General features: G+C 30.9%; 1 pseudogene; it reads right to left on the bottom strand.

Annotated features, from left to right (window-relative positions):
* The window catches only part of LOC106462623, a 53,010-nt pseudogene that overhangs the window by 4,755 nt on the left and 25,362 nt on the right, over positions 1-22,893 (bottom strand).

The raw sequence follows: 22,893 nt of genomic DNA, 5'->3' as shown, positions 1-22,893 counted from the left end.
ATATATATATATATATATATATATAATGATACTGATACTTGCCTAAATTACCTAACAAATAATCACTATTTTTGGCTTACTTTAATACCCAACTGAATATAATCCTTACTTTTGCACACCACTAATATACTACTGGCTGTAATACTTTTTTTTTAAGCAATTCAAACTACTATATGTAGTAACTAGATCGAGTTTACATCTCAACCATTACTGGCAGCATTTTTGATAAATACATCTATTCCATATTATTACTGGTTCTGAATAAACCCAATTATTGTCTAAACTACAACAGCTTTTTGTATTGATCCATGCATAATTTAAGTTACTAAAGACTATAATTCTAATTTCTGTAACCCAAATTACTAATGGTTCTAAAATGGGCCAAGTTCATTTCATACTATCGAAAGCTATAATTCTACTCTTTCCTCAATTCAAATTATTGCTGATCTTTAATATAAAATACAACTTGCATGTTTTGTCTCCTCTGAAATTTTAGTTATTTTCAAATACTGTTTACAATCATAACTGCAAATTATCAACAGATAATTGTTAAAACCCCAACCTTCTGTCTAGCTCAAACTGCAATGTTTATTTTACTGATTTGTGCACAAGTCTAATATTTTTTTTATTATAAACCTAAGTTGTACACTAGCCTAAGTATCATTCCTTTCAGACTTAAAATTTATGTGAAGAAGTATTTTTTAAGAACTTCAAATAGATGTTTCTCAAAAAGGTGGCTGTTCAATATGTTTACCTGTTAAGTTGAAAATTCATATCTTAAATAACCTACTACACTCAGAATTTTTTTCTTCAAATCAGTAAAACTAAGAATTGAAGAGTATAAAAATTCTGAATATCCAAATAATAAAATATTGTCTGTTAGCAAGCAAGGTATGTGGTGATATCATTTGAATGTATTATAATGTTTCTGAGTCAGAATGTGAGGTCAAGTATACGTGTGTAAGAAAGTGGCCAGATTCTGGTCAGTATCTATGTAATTAGGGCCTTAAAATATTCTATGCTATCAGAAAGCAATTGTAGTTAGCAGGTATAGCAGGAGCCTTTCTAAGTTCGGTCTGCATGTGGATTAAAAGACTCCCATGGTTATGAAACATTAGAATCACTGACAAGAGACACAGGCTTATTTCTCGGTCAGGAGAGTGAGAATAAGTTACAATACCCTAAACAAAGGGAGTGGGTTTGGAAAAAAAGATGTAAAGACAGAAGTTCCACAAGAGAGGAGAAGAAAACCAGATCAGATGTGAGAACCAAAACTAGAAACGAACAGGGGTGCAGGAAGAAAGTACACTGCTACCAGTAATAAACTAAAAACCATTTCTAAATCTCTGTTATTTATTATCAGTGCAAAACAATAACTTATGTTCACAATGGTGCAAGTGTAGGTTTACCATTTTGCAACATTGTCAAAAATCCATATAACAAAAAGCAGAATTTGTGTGTGTGTGTGTGTGTGTGTGTGTGTGTGTGTGTGTGAGGGAAGTGTTTCTTGCAATAGTACCTATAAATGTGTGTGTTTCTAAAAACATTTGTGTCACAATGTGATATTTTCTAATTTATAGGTATGTCAAGTTTTAGCTTCTTATATGCACTTCAAAAGACTTCCAGTAACAAAACCTACATCATATAGGCTAGAAATGGCAGCTTTAAACTATACATTAATCTTTTTTTTTTTTTTATTTATCATCATCATCTTCTCCTTCTGTATCTACCAATTCTAATATCTTGAAAAATGAGTTGAATTAAATTGTATTTTGGCTAGTTACTGTTTTTGCTCATTTCATAGACAAATTAACTGCCTTTCTAGAAATGGTGAAATCAATCTTATCAAATAACTATATGACATAAAATCATAAAAATAAAACTCATCAACTGATTGTATGACATAAAACTATCAAATCACACTTATGTTTGATAGAGTTGCATAATTGTCATTCTTGGAGTAACACATGAGGTCTCTTTTTTTTGTAAACAAATGTGCATATTTACAAGAGCTTGTCATATAAACAGTGTTGAGCAAGGATATATTCTGCAAATAATTTTATCATTAATGTACTATTGTTTAAATAAAACTATATTTGAAACAATTCATATGTAGCTTTACCTACTGTGAATTTTAAACTAAAAAACTAAGTAGCTAGAACTCGTACTATTAAAGCAAATGTATAGTTATATGGGTTACAACCCTAATAAACTTTTGACAGTGTTACTGATACTTGCACATTTGAATCTGCATGATTTACTTCATTTGGTAAGCTGGTGAACATATATATAAAACTTCTATAAAATATGGCAAAACACAAGTATATAAGGTCTATAAACTTATGAGACAGTAATATGGTGTTTTGGGATTTTTCCAAAAACAACAAAAATAAAACAAATACAGATAAAACTGAAACTATTTATACACAATAACCAAATAAACTCCTGAAACAATCTCTTAAGGCCTATAAAGAGGAGCAATGTTTTCATAAAACATGCTCTTGTGCATTGTAACACTTAGAAAGTAAAAATGTGAATCACATTATAACTTCAATTTTCTGTTGTTGTTTATAAACTCAAACTTATACAACTTATAGTTTAAAAAAAGAACAGTAACTACAAAAGTGCATGAATAAACAAAAGAAATGAACACAATATTTCCCATATGTAGTCCCCTTTAGGCATCATTTACTGAAGTATCATTGCTGGACTGATGAGAACTGGTAAGGCTCAAAACTGCAGTTCTCAAACATGTAATCATTGTGTGAATTTTCCATTAACTATTCTGAGCTTCAATGTTTTGTAATGTAACATTAGAGTTAATAATACTTCATTATACCTTTCTCAGTGAATTATTACTTGTTTGATTTTTCCATTTGGCAATGAAAAATGTTTCCTAGTCTGTGAACTAAGTGTGAATTAATGTAATACCTTAACAAGATCCACATTCAATTACCACACAACTCTCAACTTTATTGAATGAGTTGTAGTCTCAGCCCTCTCAATCTTGTTGAAGGTTGAACAGAAAACTTATTCACAACCATCCAAGCTATTACTGATTTTTTACTGCAATAAACAAAGAATTACATAATTCTCAAAAGACAAGTGCCTCTATGAAACAAATAAAAAACAACCCTACAAAAATCTATATATAACCCCAGGTTCATAACCAATCACTATAAATATACAAATTATTGAAAGCTTATTCATATTTCCACATTACAGAATTAATATGATAAAAATATGCAAAAACAGTAAACAATACAATATTTATGATACTGACAGGCACTGCAATCACATTTTTTTCTTAAGCTTAAAGATCTATTGGCCCCAAAACCCAAACCACAAATATACACAAATATATAAAATTGATAAATAATCTACACATTTCTATCTTTACAAAAACGGATTCACACATTCATGTATACTCAATGTTGATTGGCTATAACAAGCATAACTGTAACCTTTTGAGCATGAAATTGCCAACTAAAAAAAAAAAAAAAAAAAAAAAAAACTTATTTATTTATAGAAATGCCCTCAATCTACATTATTTAAATTGGAATTCTGTAACAATCTAGTACTGGCAAAACAAAGTATACAGTTTTATTGGATTTCAAATCTTAATAAACAAACACTCCTATTTTTAACTGTATGTTATGTATATACTGGGAAGAAAAACATTGATAAGTTATGTCAGTAATCTATACTGACATAATGAGTTAGAATGCAATAACTTTAATCTTCTAGGCTTAAAGCTGTTGCTTACATCCAAAGATTGACTTTAGTACATAGCTTGCTAAATTTATTAACTCTTTAGACAGTGTAGTTCTCTTCCCAAGTTATGTTGCACTTCCTACAGTATTAACCAGACACAAAACAAAACTTCTGTGCCATCTTCAGACCTCAACTACTACTGAAATAAACCTGAGAAATCAACAAAGCCCATTACTATCAAAACACCTATTTGATAGTGGTTTGAACAGAAAAACAGGTGTTACTCTTAAAACTCGTATCACTATTTTTTTCATTATTACTGAAAGCTGAACATTTATACCAATATTCTCCTCCAGCAATAGCCACTAGTGGCCAGATCCTTATAGCTCAAACTAATTTCAAAACATAGTTTATAAATAGAGTTTTAATAATATACAAATTTAAATTTTTTGAATTTTTTTCTAAAAGAAATATTGAAAAAAAATTTTCAATTTTCACACCTCTGTATCACATGACATTTCTTTACAATGACTGTTCATTTTAGATTTTTATTTTACCCCTATATAATCTGGGGTTTGCCACAACTTACACATTTATAGTATAAATATTGTTAAGCCATAACTTATATTAACAGCCTACAAGCTTCTTGATTTACCGAGACATAAACAAGAAAGTCATACCTACATACCACAGCCCTCTTATCACATTCTGTCTTTCAAAAAATGTCTGTCATTCTGACATGTGCCATTAGATTAGTCATAACCAATAGAAAGAGCATATCCTGCTTTACCAAAAAAATTCCTTATGAGGCTAGTTTATTCAGTTTCATTGTTGCCTTGCTTTTGTGCTACTTGTCTTGACCAGCTAATGGAATTTTTGTAATCCATTTATAGCTTAGATAGAAAGCCAATTAAATTATAGTAGTTTCAGGACATTATTTTTTTTGTATGTGAAAACATTTTGTATTTTAAACTGTATACGTAAAATAAAAAAAAGTGTTTTCGAACACAAATATTGTTACAAAAATGTGGGTTTTATGGTGCTTTGTCTTCCAAATGGCAAAAAAGAGACAAGAATCAAGATGCATTAAATTTTTTTTAATGTGTATTTTTTACTTACTGTTATAAAAGCAACTAAAAAGAAAAATTACATTAGGTAAAAAAGCTCAAGTGAAAAAACTAAATAAATTACTCATGATTCTACATCGTAACTTCAGCATAATTTGAGAGGGTTCAAGTGCAGCTGAAAAGCAATAAAACCAAATAAACCCAGAATTGAAAAGTCTATTAGCTTTGGAAGTGAGGACAAATAGTATGTAATAGTCTGTTGCTATATGCAGTCATTATTGAAAGAAAAAAGGGTAATTTAAAGTTTTCATATTTTTCAACTTTCATTTTACCATTTTGCTGACATCCCTACAGTTACAGTTAGGATAGACAAAATATAGTTTTACTGAAAAAAAAGCAAACTATTGATATTCATTCAGAAATTATAGAGATAATGTTATGCAAATTAAATATGAACACCATAAGATAGAAAAACATTTGTATTCTTAGCATGAAAATCACCTTGCACTCAGACTGACTCTGTAAGAGCTTTATAAATTCACAGACAAATTTTAGTAAACATACTTTATTAAAAAAATATGATTTTTTGTGTAATACAGACTTTTAATGTTTACTAATAGCTTGAAAAACTTCATGAGGATGAACTTAGTATATTTAGTTATAGTATGTATAATTTCATGGTTACATAGTTGTTACAAGGTCAGTTAAAATGACCACAATACAATATGCTGCATTTGTACCTTATTGTTATACATATAATTTAATGATACAAAGAGAGGGTAGTTTTTTTTCACATACATAAACTTCAAGAGTGCCTTTTTTTATGGTACATATACAGATTCTAAACTTTTGTGCCTCCACACACACACACACACACACATATATACACACCTGCAAGGGGCATAAGTAAGAAAGGGAAGTGTAGAATCCCTCAGAATGGTTGTGAAATAAATCAGTCAATCAGTGCAAAATTTTATAGTCAATGACAATGGGACTGAGAATACGGTTACATTATTGGTTTTATATATATTTCTCCATATGCTTTCATGAAAGGAAGGAGAAAGTAACTCAAACAAATAAAATATGTGAAAGACCTTTCCATAATGAAAACAAACTAAAATTAATAAGATGAGAATAATTACAAGTAACTTTAAATTTTTTTAGAGGAGGTGGGGGGGGGGGGGTTATAGCATATAAATAACCCTCCGTTATGAGCAATTTTAAAATTGAGTGAAAAATGTCACTCAGAGTTGAGAGGGTGGAACTTCAAGAGAAATGCTTATACATGTACTTAACACATTCGTGGTGCAAGTGATTTCTCTAATTATGCAATAAGAACATAACGCCTTATTGTGAACTCTGCCTTAGATACAGCTAATTTTATGGCTTTATGTTATGTTTTATGACAGAATGACTGCATAGGGAACTCTCTCTTGAGTGCACCACTGGTGGTACATGATGTCCTGACTTTACCCATTTAAGTTTTGGCTGTCATGTGCCATCGGTGGTCCACACTGTGATTTAAGTAATAATAATCAAATAATCACATTTTTTTTTAGCCTAATCTTTGTTCTTTTAGAAGAATTATGAATATTTCATAATTTTATGGGCATAAAAAAGGGACATCAGATAAAATAATCCCTACTGTGGATGATAATAGTTCTATCCTTATTATATTAGTCTTCATAACACTTAGTGTTTTTTTGCTTCAAGTACTCACAATGAAAAATTTAATGCCAATCTCTAGATGTAATTTTAAAATAAAATGTGATTTAATCATGTAAATTTGTTTTATTTCAGTTGTCCTTTCAACATATCATTTGTGCTCCACCAGTGGTACATCATGGAAGGCGTGGCTTTATTATAGCCATCCGTATAAAATAAATGCTTCATATAGGATTTTGGAGATATGAGGTACAAATATCTTATGGGTGCTCTGTACCACACGATATTGTGAACGTGATAAAGGAGGCTTAGAACAGAAGATGCTGGAAATTCCCGATTCAAAAAGTTTGTTGTACTAGAAACCTCACACATTGCTATAATCTACATTAACTTTCAATGTACATAGACTATTTTGTTGTGTCTAGTTCATATTACAAACAACATTATTATAGCACATCTGCAGTTAAGACCTCCTACAAGGAGTAGATTTTGTCTTTCAGTGAGACTAAATATTAAAATACTTTTGATCTTTGCATTTTGACCATTAACCATAAGCCACAGGCTTAACATACATTGAACACTTGTTAAGTTTGCACAGAATGTTCATAAAATCAAGATAGTTGTGTACTTTCCAAGTTATAATAGCCACAATTTGTTTCCTCAAAGTTACACTTGATACTAAAGTCTTTCAGTTAACATCTATGAACAACCTTTTATAATTCTCTAATAAAGAATAAGCTATATCATAAAAAAATAAAATAAATTTAAGTGATGATCAAATAATCATTTTGTTAACAGGCTAATTATAATTCTACCCAATTGTGTACTAATAAGTTGAAAGCATCTTCATTTATTGAAATCTTACAAAGTCAAATAAAATTTTCAGTTGAAATTTACATTACTAAAATGGAAGAATTTTTCTATTGTTTAGGATTTTTTAAAACTGAATTTAACATTAAAGAAGATGTTTCCTATGACACTATTACTCATTCATATTAATATATGAACCTTACAAAGTGGAGAAATTATTAGGTCTCATCAAGATTAGATTCCTCAAATAAATAGAGCTGGAGAAAAAAAATTGTTGAAGTTTCACACACTGTTTTTTTTTATTTCACACAAAGCTATTTGAGGGCTTTCTGTGCTAGCTGTCCCTAATTTTGAAGTGATAGACTAGAGGGAATGCAGCTAGTCAACACCATCCACTGCCAACTCTTGAGCTATTCTTTACCAACTAATAATAGTATTGACCATCACATTATAACATCCCCACAGTTGAAAGAGCAAGCATGTTTGGCAACCGGTTTTGATCCCAAGACACAAACATTGCAAGTTAAGCCCCTTGACTATCAAGCCATGCGAAGCCTCACATAGGAAAATATTACGCACATAAAAACATGACAAATTTATCAAGCATTTCACATGTTTAAAAAATAAATAAAAATCTTCACAGCCCCAGACATAATGCAAGCCATACAGTAGGCAAGAACAATTCTCACACGTCGCCTGCAGTAGATGCTAAAATCTTAAATATCTTTAAAAACAATCCTGAAACACAGACAACCGTGTTAATATGTTAAGAGAGAGCTATCTATACCTACTGTGTATGCCAGCACTGTATCAAGGACGTTTATTCTTTCACAAACAAATATGAAAGCTTGATGAAACAACCGTAGTTAAAATGTTTATTCTCTCTCTCTCTCTCATTTTAACTAACTTCTCTGCCATATACTGGCTTGGATAATATTACCCATTATTATCAATAACGAGACAAACCAGATCAAGACTTTAAGCAAAACTACCATCAAGTTCCTCATTACCACTGCAGGAGTTTAAAACCTGTAGCATATCAACAAATAAAGGAGTGGTCACACTCTTAATACATGAGCCCTTGACATCTTATAATAGAGCAATTGTTGTTGAAAGAAAAAACAATAAAGACACCTTTTACATTAGCTGGGTAAGAGAATAAGTTGAACAACCCTTGACACTTATAAAATGTTTGAAATAGTCCCACATGTAGTTCCTAAACAAATATTCAGCATGGTTTGTTATACAGTACACTTATGCTTACCCAATGTGCCTTGATTTCCTTGATAACTATGCATGTTCAGCATTCCTAATCCCTGCATTACAGTTGCTAGAACAAGCAGGCAACAAAGAATTGAAAACTTACATCCAAGTCTAATAAGATTATTTATGACTATGACTGACTGCTATTTACTATCTGCATCTGAAATGTAATGATTTTTATCCCTGAGAATGAGCAAAATGTCAAAAGAATATGGGTGATTTTATATAACTATAATGAAATACAAAATTCTATCCTTGTTTCTCTAATGTGTTTTTAAAAATAATTGAAAACTACATAACATTGCTTTCCCTACTCATTTCAGGAGACATATATTACTAAATCAAACTTTTTTTTTCTCTATTAACATTAATTTTCATTGTGATACAAAGATGTTTCAAAAAACCATATAATTTTGTTAATAAATTATATACAAGCAAATAACAATTGTTCAAATCAGTCTCTTCTGAATTTTAATAACTTGAAATATAAGAAAAAATATAAAAAAAATTTTCAAAAATAATATACATTATTTAACCTGATAATAAAAACACAAATAAATACCCACTTTTTCCTAAATTTCAAGAAAGCAAAGCCGATCTTGGTATTAAAATGAAAAAATGAGCTAACAATGAGAAAAGAAAATCATGCAAGCTTTTTTCTTTCAATATTTCACAAAACTACAAAAGGGCTATCTGCACTAGTCTTTTTCTAATTTTGAACTGACAGACTAGACAGAAGGCAGCTAGTCAACAGCACCCACCGCCAACTTTGTGGCTACTCTAATTGAAGAGTAGGATTTAATCATCACTCTTATAATGCACCAAAGTGCAGAGTGTGGTTTTTTGTTTTTGCTTTGTATGGCAACGAGACATAAACCATGACCCTTGGATCAATAGTCCAGCACACTAATCATTAGGTCACACCCAACCCTCATAAAAAAAAAAAACATTCACTAAAAAGGCATTGAAAACTGTCACCCACATTTCAAAAATACAGAAATAAAAAATTAAAATTAGAGATTAACTTAAACATTTCTTTAAAAAAAATAATGACTTTATCATTATAGCAACAACAAAAATGAAAAAAATAACAGTCTCTTAGACTCTGAAAGCAGGACTATTGCCCCCAAAATATAATTTGCTGCTTAAGATGAGTAACTAGTCTTTATGACATCATTGCATTTTACAGTTTTATAAAAACAAACAAACAAAAAAATCAACATAATCAATCAACCACAGGAATGGATTACATCAAATACAAGCCTTATCGACCAAAAAACCCACCAGCAGTGGAAGGGTCAAGACCTGGATACTCTGCCAACAGTGGCGAGGCAAGTGTGGCATATTGATAATCTGTGTATGGAGAGTAGATTAGGCCTGCATCTGCAGGATTGATTAATGGTGGAGGTACACTTCCATTGATCAGAGAATTAGATGTTGGTACTGAAAGCCGGGGAGAAAGGATTAAAGGTGCTCCAAGTGGGGTAGGCATACGGAGATGGTTTCCCAAAGTCATTTGTGGGGCCATTAACCGTGGAGTTTCTGGTCCTGAAACAAAGTTATTACACCAAGTTATTTTTTGTTTTGTTTTTAGTATAAAGTTACACAATGGGCTGTCTGCACTCTGTCCACCATGTAGAAGCATAATCCCTTTACATCAAATAGCAGTGCAATAGTTAAAAAAAATACTATTATTAAATATTTCATATTAACATTAAAATATAAATCAAAAATACACACAACATCTAGGAAAAGGGATAAAATTTCCACTTCTACTTAAATAACTGGGGATTAAGTAATAAAATGTTGAAATTTCATACATGTATGTATATGAAATTACCTTCATAAACCAAATTATTTTAAATTACAGCTTTGGTACCTAAACTATGCATTCTAATATCAATAATTAGGTAAAATCTTGTTATTACACTGAAACAGACTCAACAGTATTCCTTGATATGTAATAGTTACCAAGATTTCATTAATAAACACATATTTGATTTCTTACAATGAATAACCAGGAAGTGAACATGTACCATGAAATGTCAATTAAGTAAACAATTACCTGAAATCTGTGAAGTGTACTACATCAACAACACCCTGAAATATGTTAAATGTACTAAATACACAACTGCCTAAAAACTTTCATATATACTTGATGAATTTCTGCAAGAAATCTGTTGAGTGTACTACATTAACCCTTTCAAGTTTACTTCATCACTAACACCATAAAATATGTTAAATGTATTAAATAAACATCTGACTGAAAGCTTTCAACTATACTTGATGAACAACTGCATGAAGTTTGTTGAGTGTACTACACTAACCCTTCATGTGCCAAATAAACACCACCCTGAAATATTCTACTGTGTTAAATTAACAATGCCCAGAAACATATTGAATATTACATGAGCAAAACCATGAAATCTGTTATGTACAATATATACAAGAGCTAGAATCTGTTTAGTTTTTTTAAACAACCTGAGAAGTTTTGGGGCTGTTGCAAGTCCTAAAACATAGAAAGAAAGCTACTTTCTACAATGTTATTACACATAAAAATTTCCCCTCTATGACACAGTTAACAGTAGTTACATGTAAGAAACCATATATAAAATAATGCTTTAAACAAGTTCACATTGGTATAAATTTCAAAATTAAATTTGTTATTTTTAATACATGCTACTTCAAAAAGTCTCCCATAAAAAAGAACACCATATATAAAGGCTTAAATAACAGAACTAATAAAAATGCAAAGAAAAACAAAAAATTCATAATATGGCAAGTTGAATAAACTTTACTGTTAAGTTTTGTTCCACTTTCTCTGTATGTGCCCCTGATGATGGCTAGTTCCATAAGCTGTCTTTTCTTCAGTTCATCTTCTCCTTCAGTCTAAAAATATATCCATTGGAATATTTTAAAAACCCAATTAACAGGAAGCAAACACACAAAAAAAGTGAATTACCTTTAAACATATGAACTTTTAATTTCTAATAAACTAAAATAACTTTTTTTTTTCATACAACACATTACTGTCACATAAAAACCAACATATAAATCTTCACATATATGATGACAATAATTAACAAAATTAAGGGTTAATTTTTAAAGAATGTTCCCACAAAAGGAGAAAACCCAAAATGTTACCAGAAAAAAAAACAACACCTTAATATCTTCTAGTTTCTTACAGGAATGAATCTTCTATTTTAAAAAGTACTATACAATACTGTTTTAGTTCGTCTTTTAAAGTACTTCAAAAATGAAATTTTAACAGAAATCAGACACTAACCACTGGAACCAAAAGTTTCTTTACTTCATTTACAGCATGTTCCATTTTTAAAGTGGCACGGTTTGGGGTGTCTTCAACTTGTATAAGCACATGAAGTTCTTCACTGAGATGTTCATAGTTAGGCTTTCCTTTGTACTGCTCTTCCTGTTCAAATCATAATAAAAACATTCACGCTCAGACACCACTATTTAAAATATGTCATCAGCGTGTGTGCATATATTGTGATTCAGTTTAATTTAACTTTAATATTCAAATATCAGTGACTGACTACTGTTTCAGTAAAATATTAACTGAGTACTTAATCACTTAAATGTTCAGACAGCTAAAACCTAACCAACACAGAAATTAAAATCTACTGTTTATAGCTGTGAGAGGATAAAATGGATTATAAAAAAGAAATATATATATATATATTATCTGTGATCTTCAAAGCTTGTAAAGCTGCAACTGGACACTGTCAGGGTACTGTTAGTTAAAAACAGAATTTATAAGGCTGGTCCATTTGCTACATGGCCAATGAGATGCAGCATCTCACTCAAAGTAAGGCACAAAACAGCTCACTTACAATGATGCAAGATTTTTACATGTCCATAGGACCAATAACAATATTTCTTCTTTTTTGTTCAGGTGAGATGCATTTCAACTTGCAGCAAGATAACGGGTGTATACTCGTTTAAAGAGAACTTGGAACCAGACATAGGCGGCAGTGGTAAAAGTATGGTGTAAACAGGAATAATCATTGGTTGGCATAATGACCTCTATATTATTCAGAATAATAGATCTACAGCCTACGACTCTTTGTGTTGCTAGTGTAATTAGCTGTAATTTCAGCATAACGGTTGATAATGCTTATTCCAACCATGCTAACTGACCAATACATTCCTTGAAAAGGAGAAACTTTAACTGAAGTACTATAGCCTGCACCCTTAATGGATTTCAATCCCAATGACCATGCAACTCTTTGGAAATGTGTTACATATTGTCAAATCACTCAAAATACTATAACTTATAATGTAACATCATGTCTACTGTTCATGGTGATTACACTCCATACTGAAATGAAACACCAAAAAACAATACAAATGTTCATAAACAAAAGTGTGCTTAATGACCAATCATTTGAACTACTGACCACATGATGCATCAACATATATCAATTTATCTAAATATTACATGCTCAATGCATAGTGTACTGTTTATAGATGATAGAAATATTTCAAAATTTTCCAAGATCAGTATTGTTAAAAAACAACAAAAAAAGGAAAATATTTACAGATCTATTTAGAATGCACCTTATGTTGAAGTCTAGGAAACTTATGAGACAAATTACTTACAATGTATTTGGAAAAGTAGTTCATCTAAATATTTTAGCTACCTTAAAAACATCTGATGGAATGTTTTGTTTTTGTTATAAACAAGTTAGTCCATAAAAATAACATATGATAAATCTTAAAAACTAAAACTACCTGAAGACCACAGTCAATAACTGTCAGTTATTGCTTTACATGTTTATTTGCTAATTAGATTTGCATTTTACTTAATGCTTTACTTCCATCTGTATCCTTAGAAACTTTTGCTGTATGATGTCAGCTGAATTCACTGCACCTGATGTAAAATGTTAAGACAGAATTCATACAAACAGCAATTTACCACTTAGTTGTACAATTGGCTAAAGTATTTTGGTGAAGTTACCATGGATTTCAGAAAATAGTTCTTATAACTCAATTCTTCCTTATTCTGTTTAGTCAGTAGTAGTTTAACAGATTACTGTAACCCTTCCTATTATATTTTAGGTCTCTTTGACCCAACAGTTTACATAATATCATGAAATTAGCCCTTTGAGTGCATAATTAAATTTCAATTGGATTCTCAAAAAGTGCCAATTATCCACTGAAAAATGACATTTAGAATTGACCTTTTTTAGTACTTTTTCAATATCTATTCAAACCTGTTTCAACTTGTTTGAAGTTGCATTGGGTCAGTATGATCTGAAATAGATATACCTAAATTCTGACCATAATGGGATGGTTAATTTTGAATGATCTTATACATGTTGTGTTCCTAATTCTTGACAACTAAGAAATTTTCTTTGGGCTAAAATTCATGTTAACTCTCTCACTGCCAGAAAACTCTTCACCCCTCGGAGATATGTCACTCTTAGATTTATAATTCACATAAAATCGCATTAAGTGTGAATGAATATTCAGAGAAAGCGAAAGAAAAAAAATAAAAATTCATCAACACACTCTTTCCATGGCTAAAATAAATTACCATCAGGAATCAGAGAAAAATAAATATATTTTACTGTGGTGGACTTAAGTTTCAGAAGAAAAATACACACACAACATAATTCTACTTACTTACTGGACTGTTCATCCTCCTGAAGGCAGAGTGAAAAAAAACTACATGGGTTAATATAGTTAGTCACATATTAAAATGCTCTGTTAATTTACAGTGAAATGTTGTAACTGAACATTTCCATTAAACTACTAACAGATAATTTTATTCAACAACCACTAAACTAAAGTGACATTTTTGGTACCAGTTCCTTTTCAACTGTAATTATTCATATTCATTCAGAAATTTTATTGTACCTAAATTTTGTATGTTTATAGAATTTTTCTCATAAATGTACACAATGTAGTTGGTCTTTACAGTAAAATTACCACCAAAATATCAAGTTCTTCCCCTAATGAAATCAAATTTTTAAGAAAGATCAATGCAGTGAAATATCAACTCTCAATTTTTTTTTTTTATGTCATCAGGAAATTTCAATATTGAGTTAAAAAAAACAAACTAAAGTGGGAATACTACATGTATAGAAAAAAAATCTAGTAACTATCATTGTATATCAAATTTCTCATAGTAACTTAGATATATAAAAGAATGTACATTTAATGTACGACGGATTTTCAGTCTTCATATTAGGAGTCTTTTGCTGGTACTAGCCAGTTTTGTATTTTATGATAATGTTTTTAAAGATAATACTATGAAATGTAATAAGTGATGACAATAATACTGAATGTACAATTGAGTTGTGAGGTTAAAGTTACCAGAAACAAATCTAGGCTCTTGTAAAAAATGTAATGGGATCGAAAGTCAATGATTTAACTTTGAATACCAAAAATCAATCATAACAGTAGATTTTAAGTTTAGTCCCATTTATTCATAAATTGTGAAGATGTAATTAGTAAAAGGTTGGCATGAACCATCAACTATTGTTAAGCGTTTTGAAAATAATCAAAATTGACGATAAAGAATAAGTTGTGTAATTCAAATAAAACAAAAAAAAATGAAGTTATGAAAGTATTTGCATAATTTAAACAGATGTGTATATTATAGTAATTAGTAAGAATGAGAGCTGTTTCATAGAAAACCCTGGTGGCTAGACATCATCCCACGAAACATCACCTGCTACTTCAGCAGAGTAAATAGTTAACAAAACCTTCTCTGTAAATGCTAACCTAGTGGTTAACCCAGTGTATTGCATGTGTGAACGTGATGTTAGTATGAGGTTGCCAAGTTGTTTCAGTGATACAGCAATAACCCCAAAAAGATGCTGAGAACTGAAAGATTGAGGACCAAGACTTCATCAGAATGGATTTTTACATACCCTGATCCCTTACACTGTGTTGAAGTGAATACTTTGTTTAGTCAAAAAACATGCACTGGTTCCTCAGGTTTCTACAATTATTATGGTTTTAGATGACAACATAGAAGTAGAATTTTGACAAAGTAATTTAAATGAGCAGATGAGAAATGGAAGTTTATTAACCCTACATGAATGTCACTGGTACTTTGAACCAACCCAAAAACATTTTTTTTTTTAATACAGTGAATTTACCAAGTTGATCTGACTAGTCTGAGTGAAAGGTGATTTTCAGTTTAGAATAAAAATACTACTTTTTCATCTCACAATTTTTGTATTTCATTTGCATAACCTCTAGTACCTCCTAAATGGATATCAAAAGTATTATCAGTAAAACTTTATTTTAGCTGTCATTTTCTCTGTCCTAACAAGTAACTGCAGTAAAATTAGAAATAAGGTAAAATTAAATGTTGAAAAATTTTAAATTAATGTAAGTTACCCTTTTGAGGATGACATAAGCCATTTATCATAGCCAGACAGCTTTGTGCAAACAAAAGATTGAATTACACATACCCCACAACTGATTTACAATTGCACAACACTGTGGGCATGCTAGGAAATTGTACTTCAAGAAATCTAGATTTCATTTTCTTATCTAACACAAGTTTCTAATTTTTACATTTCAGTTACTTTTATAATAATAAATGAAAAACGATCCATACAAACAAATTTAGTTCTTACGTCTGGAGTTCAGGCCTTTATTTTGCCATTGACAAAGAAGCACTGTAGGCCTACTTTTTGTAATGATGTTGGTTGTTCCAAAAGATTTTTATTTCAAATATACAGTTTCAAACAAAACAATCATGCACAAAACATAGTACGTCACAATATTACTACAATTTAACTAGTTTTATAACTAAGCTACAGATAGGCTAAAACATTATGTTAGCTGGAAGAGCCAAATACCACAAAGTTAAATATTTCCTAACTTGACATTATGCAAACTAGCCTTGTAATGGATAGTGAAAAGCAGAATCTGATCTTTCTATTGGTTATAAATAACCCAATAGCAAGTGTTAGAGAATTATTAGCATTTATTGAAAGACATGATGAGATAGGAAGGGCATTTCCTGTGGGTTTGGTTTTATTATTTATAACTCAGTAAATAAAGAAGCTCTGAGGCTATAAATCTACATTATGGCTTAGTAATAACTATAGTGTAAGTGTGTAATTGGTGTCAAACTCAGATCATATAGGGGGTAGAAAGAAAATCTAAAATGGGCATTTTGGAGTGAAGAAGCATGACAATATACAGAAAAGTGAAGATAGAGAATTTCAAATTTGCATAAAACATTTATTTGATGCCAAGTTTATTGATATTCATTGATAATAACATTGTTGAGTTAAATTTTGAATGTATCCGTTATATATAAAAAAGTGACATTTACACTTTGACATTTTAACATTTTACAAGTGACAACATTTGCAATATTTTAATGACCAATCTATTAATTACAGATTTGCAAAAAAGTAACAGGTTCTAGATCAATATTAAGCTTAACTATAATTTCATGAGCTGTGTTTTAGTGAAAATGTACTTCAAAATGTGGGAAAAATAACAAAAGTTGTGTTATGTGACAAATGTACTCATTTATATGATACAAACTTTTGCATTTAAAAAAATATCATTCAGATATTTTTACTTTGCTGCAAAAACTATTTCAGATAAATAGCAAACATGTTAATACTACTTTGGCATTGAAACTGGTGAAATAATTACAAAAAATGTATTTTCTACTACTGGCATTTTTTTCATTCTCAAAATAAGCACAACATTTCAGCAAAATTATAAAAAGTATCTTTTCTTGCAACAGCATGATATTTTTATATAAACACCAATGTTAGAAACTGTAAAATACACAGGTGAATATATATGAAGAGCTAAATTACAAAACATAGTGTACACTGTTCCCGACAAAAATAAGCTGCTAATGGAATTATGTTGATGGATATGCAGCATTTTGTCTAAAAAAGACCCATGGATATAGTTATAGTCTACACTCTGATTGTGTTTTGTGGGTTGAGGAGGCAGTATATACATTCTTCAAATGGACAAGTATGTATGTATGTTTTTTTTTCCTTCATTTGGCTACTTGGATAAGGACACCCCTGCGACAGTGCAAAGAGGCTACTGTAGTATTTTCATCTTATATAATTTACTATGTGAGAAACCAAAATCTTTCACACAGAAGTACTGACATTTTAAAATAAGAAACAGTTTAAATATATACCTTCTTTTTGTCCCGCATAGATCCTTTGCCTCTCACCATTATTCTACAACCAGTTTCTTGCTCCAACATCTTGGTTGTCAGTCCTTTAGGACCAAGGATACGTCCAACAAAGTTGTACTGCAAACCATAATGTAAGTATATATGTATTACCACATATTATAGATACAGTGAAACACACAAAAAAAAGTTTCCTATCTATAAAACTACTATAGCAAAATTAAAGGAAGTTAGAAAGTTTCTGAAGTGAAAATTAAGGTTAGGAGGGATTCAAGCTCACCTGTTCTCAAACGAAATTTCAGAATGTGCTACAAACATGACATCAGAATGTACATTAAAGAAATGTTTGTATCATTAAAACAGTGTGACATAGCTCCAGTAGAAGTATCTGTCCAATTTAGTACAGCTACAGCTATCATTTTACTTGATGTTAGAGTTCTATGCGGGTTACACGCGTATAATGTAGCTGCAGTTACACTTAAATACTTGTGTTAATCTAAAGATACCATATTAGATACACTTTAAAAAATACATAAAATGTAGTTTTGAATTAAAAAAGAAAAAAATGGCTTCCAAACATCAATCTGACACTTTTTGAAACTGTTCATTCAATTCAAATACAAGTGACTGTTTGTTATAAGTAATTTATAAAAACAAAATTTGGAGATTACATTTATCACAGTATTGTGTTTGAAGCTTTCTTTGATAAACTTGTGGAGGTTAAGTTTCATGTGGCTTCCTACGATAAGTTTATCAAGGTTATATTTGTTGTAATACTATATTTAAGTCAGACTTTCTGAAACAAAAGCCCCCTAGAGATAAGAGTTAATGCAACACTTTCCTTGTTTTTCTTGAACAAGTCTCTGGAGGTTTAATATTTGGTAATACCATGCTACTGGCTTTCTTTTGTAAACCAATGTATGTAGTAATTGATATAACATACAAATATGTTTACAAGTTTCATTTATAATGCTCTGGAGGTTAGGTTTGCTAGAACTGCAGTGTTATTTCCTCGTGTGTACTTAATTTTAAGTTTCTGAACACTGCATAACAATTTCATTCAACTAAATCCCAAGTGATTTTAAATGAAGACACTAAAAACATGTATATCCAATGGAGATTAAACTTAGTTAATTTGCTTTGGTAAAAAGTTACTTCACAATGTAATATGGAAGTAAAATAATATACTACATGATGACACTTGTTTAAATAACAATCCACAATAAAAATCATCTTCATATGAGATTACAATTGTTAAATAATAATAATAAGGTGACTGATTCTGTATCTATTAACTTGTGAAGAAAGCTATGATTCACTATCTTCTATGCTAATCCTTTTAAAAAGGTTTACAAATAACTACACAATACTGAGATATTAATAAAAAACCATACTGTTGTAACTCTAGAGGTTTATAGATTTAAAAACATACTTAGCAGCATCCTGCACATTTTGAGCAGACATAGTAATTCATTAAACCCTTTTCTTTACTAAAAGCTCTGAGTAACTCAAGTTTTGCCAAGTCCTTGTGTTTATTATTTAGCATGTAGAACTGAAATGTATTGATTATGTATAATATTTTCTTGCTCATATTACAATGTATTTTAAAAACACAGCCTTACATCTAGATAACATTAATGTTTTCAAAGTACTGGTACTCACTACACTAACTAAAACACATTCTTTGGGATATTGTTTATCCACAATGTAAATTACTACTGAAACATCTAAAGGTTTGAAAATACACGAATCATGTTTTTGCTTTACGTCTGTAATTTATACCTTAACATTATTTCTAGGTACGTGTAGTGCTTTCCACCAATTTAATGGAACAAGTAATGTAAATTATTTAAACGTTTCTAGAGTGTCTGCCAAATGAACTACTTCAAAAACCTCAGGTTACCTTCCAAAACTGTGTCTCAGCAGCAGTGATATTTTCATATAGCAGTCAAACTAATTTTTCATTTCAGGCATCAAGAAATAATCACTACCAAAATTTGGCCAAATTAAGACTTTTTTTAAGTAAAAAGTCATCACCCAGGACTAATATTAGTGCTCTCACAATTGTATCTCAATATACACGAAGAAAAACACAACTCTCTCACTGTTCATGGAATCTTTATACTTCCCAAGTATGCAAGTGAGAATCTAGTGAGCTCTGAAGAGTGCTCATCACTCAGCTAGATCACAGAAGTGATTCTCTTGAAATCGACACATGACAGCTCAGAAAGTAAGGGTTGTATCACTCATACATTGGTCACTTGCCCTAATGATTATTCTAGACAATGATGATCAACCAATCCAACCCATATCAACTGAGAAGTTGGTGTTGGCAGCCAGGTCAACTGTTAGATGATTTTGCACATAACTCCAGTGACTCCTCATCTGGCTAGTCATGGACAGCCAGATAAGTGCTTTCATGGATATGCCAACATTGGAGCATCCACTAAAGCTTCGGCAACTGGAATGTTTGGTCACATTCCTTGCTTTATTCAAAGTATGTTTCTACTTTAGTGACAGCAGACAATGGTTCTGCTATGTGGGAGAAGTTGGCCACAACTCGTTGATATTACAACAAAAAACCAAGTAAACAATGGATGTCTTGCTTGGTTACAGGATGAGATCAATCTCTCACCATGACTATCTTAGATGGGCATGTAAACACTCCATCTCTCTCTCTTTCTATAATGTGACCAAGAAACTCCACTTCTCCTCCCATAGGCAAGTACTTTCTGGGTTTCAATTTCAAGCCTGTTTTATTTATCTCCTGGAATAGCATTCTCAGGTTCTCAGCCACAGACTCAAATGAATGACCAAACACCAAAACACTGTTGATGTAAGCCAGGCATCTTCAGTGCAAGTCCCATTAGTCTCTTACAATTGGCAGGCACATTACACAGGCCTAATGGCATGTCAAGGAATTGGGGAACAAGTCATCTTTTGTGCTAAAAGCAGCCTTAAGTCTGCTCTCATCATACAGCCTAGCTTGACAGATTCAAAGTGATGAACCAAAGGGAATCTTCTAAATCATTCAGACATTAATTTGTTTGTGGTAAAGGCATTAATGTGAGTTGCCAAGTTTACCCATAAAAAACAAACAAACAGTATCTTGGCATAATTTCCTTCTTTATTACAATCACTACTGGAGACAATCAAGCACTCTTCAAAAGCTTTATGATATATCAAGCCCTCCAAATAAGACCACCACCGTGGCCAGTGGATGTTGACTTTGTTCTGAAAATAGTAATAGACTAGATGTTAGAGAAGTAACAGACCTCACTCACAGAATGAAGGGAATAGTCTCCAACTTCAGATCTAGTACTGACATCCTCAAGATGAAAGTACTGTGCAAGTTATCCTTCAATTTTGCTTGTGCAACAAGTGAACTGATGTTCTGCTAAAGAGTTCTGATGTTGGCCAGACTGAGCCCAGGAACAGTAGACTGCACTAGTATAGATAGTGGAGGAAATAACAGTACTTCTATACATACAGTTGATGTTCCATGCTTTTTTCCTGGGCAAATCGTGTGACTAGATGGCCAACCAAGTTCATCAATGGTAACTCAACACAACATACATATAGGTGATGTATGTCTGATAAAGCAACTACTGTGCCAGCTTCACTAGAACATGATAAATGTATTGCCCTCTATTAATTTAATGGAATGATCAATAGAAATTATTTAAATTTTCCCTAGAGTGGCTGTCAAATCAACTTGTTACAAAAACACTGATTTAAAAAATTTTCACGGCTCAGTAAATTACAAGTTTAACATTGACTTTAATATAGTGTACTTAGTATACTTAAATAGGATCCAGTTTCCTTTTTTGTTATTTATCCAAATGTTGATCCTATGTGATCTCTTAGTATCATCAGAGTAATCTTGTTCAGATATATAGCACACAGTTTGATGTCTATCACTATAATCAACTGAAGTTAAACTTTAAACAGCAAGTAGATATTTACTCACAGCCTTGCAGGTGAAAACAAGCATGACTAGAATAAAAAAAAAATTACTGGTTCATAGTTAGTTTATAGCAAACTCAGTTGACCAATGCAACAAACACATTACCAACGTTTTTCAATAGTTTATGCATTATAAATTAAATGAGGCAAAGGAATATGAATCTACACCCATGTAAAAGTTCACTGTCAAAGCAGTAATGGCAAGATTTGCTCAGTAGAGTTGAATTTCTATTTTAATATTTTCTACTTTCCAAAGAAATTACATCTAAAACAAAATACATCTGACCTTCGTAACTAATTATGACATCTATGCAAGATAAGTTTTCTAAATTCTGGAATTGTGGTTCATGTGTTTTGCAATTATATTGAAAATTATCATCCAGAAATGAACATGTTTTTTCTAAATTAATTCAAGTGTCTGAACATTATACACAAGCATCTCATTCTAAGTACTTACTGAATAAATTGTATGAAACTAACTTTACAATTTCAAGCTTTATGTGGAATAAATATATACTGCAGCTATTTAAACCTCTCCTCAAGATATAATTAGCACAATAGGCAGCCATTGTGAATTAAGAGATAAACTTTTTTTTCAGTTTTGAGAGTATCTGATCACTTTACTTTTAGATGATTGTATTTAAGTGTAAAGTGCATAAATGTTACTTTCATTTTGAGACACATTGCAAATACCTTCCCATGACAATGCAGAAGTGTTATCAAAAGGGAAAACTAGTATACTAAGTATTAATATAAACTAAGCAGACATACATTTAACATTAAATGTGTGGAAACAAGTTTTGTAATCCTATCATTTATCATCAATTTTTTAAGCCAAGTCATTACATTTTAGTTTCATATTCTATTTTCTAGTGGTGATACACATTTTTAGTCATTTATACCATAAATTTTGCAACAAACACCTTTAAAAACAAAAACTTACAAAATCCTATTGTGTGTTTGATGAAAAGAATTACATGAATAAATGTCAAAACTGTCCCTTCCTAGAACTGAAAGCTATTTTCTCAAGCCAATATTCTTTATACATATGCATAAACAAATAACTCAAAATCAAATTTAGATGAAAGAATAATAATGGCTGGAGATGGCTTGAATGGGTAGTGAAGAAAAACTTTAATATAAGTTTAACATGACAGCAAACGTACAACGTTTTGATAAGGAACCTGATGATGACAAAACCTTGTCGAAACATTGTACATTTGCTGTCATGTTAAACTTATATTA

Source organism: Limulus polyphemus, unplaced genomic scaffold (assembly GCF_000517525.1).
Source record: "Limulus polyphemus unplaced genomic scaffold, Limulus_polyphemus-2.1.2 Scaffold1210, whole genome shotgun sequence".
In the NCBI taxonomy this organism is placed as follows: Eukaryota; Metazoa; Arthropoda; class Merostomata; order Xiphosura; family Limulidae; genus Limulus; species Limulus polyphemus.
The sequence above is the reverse complement of the archived record's forward strand: the minus strand, read 5'-3'. Positions and strand labels throughout refer to the sequence as shown.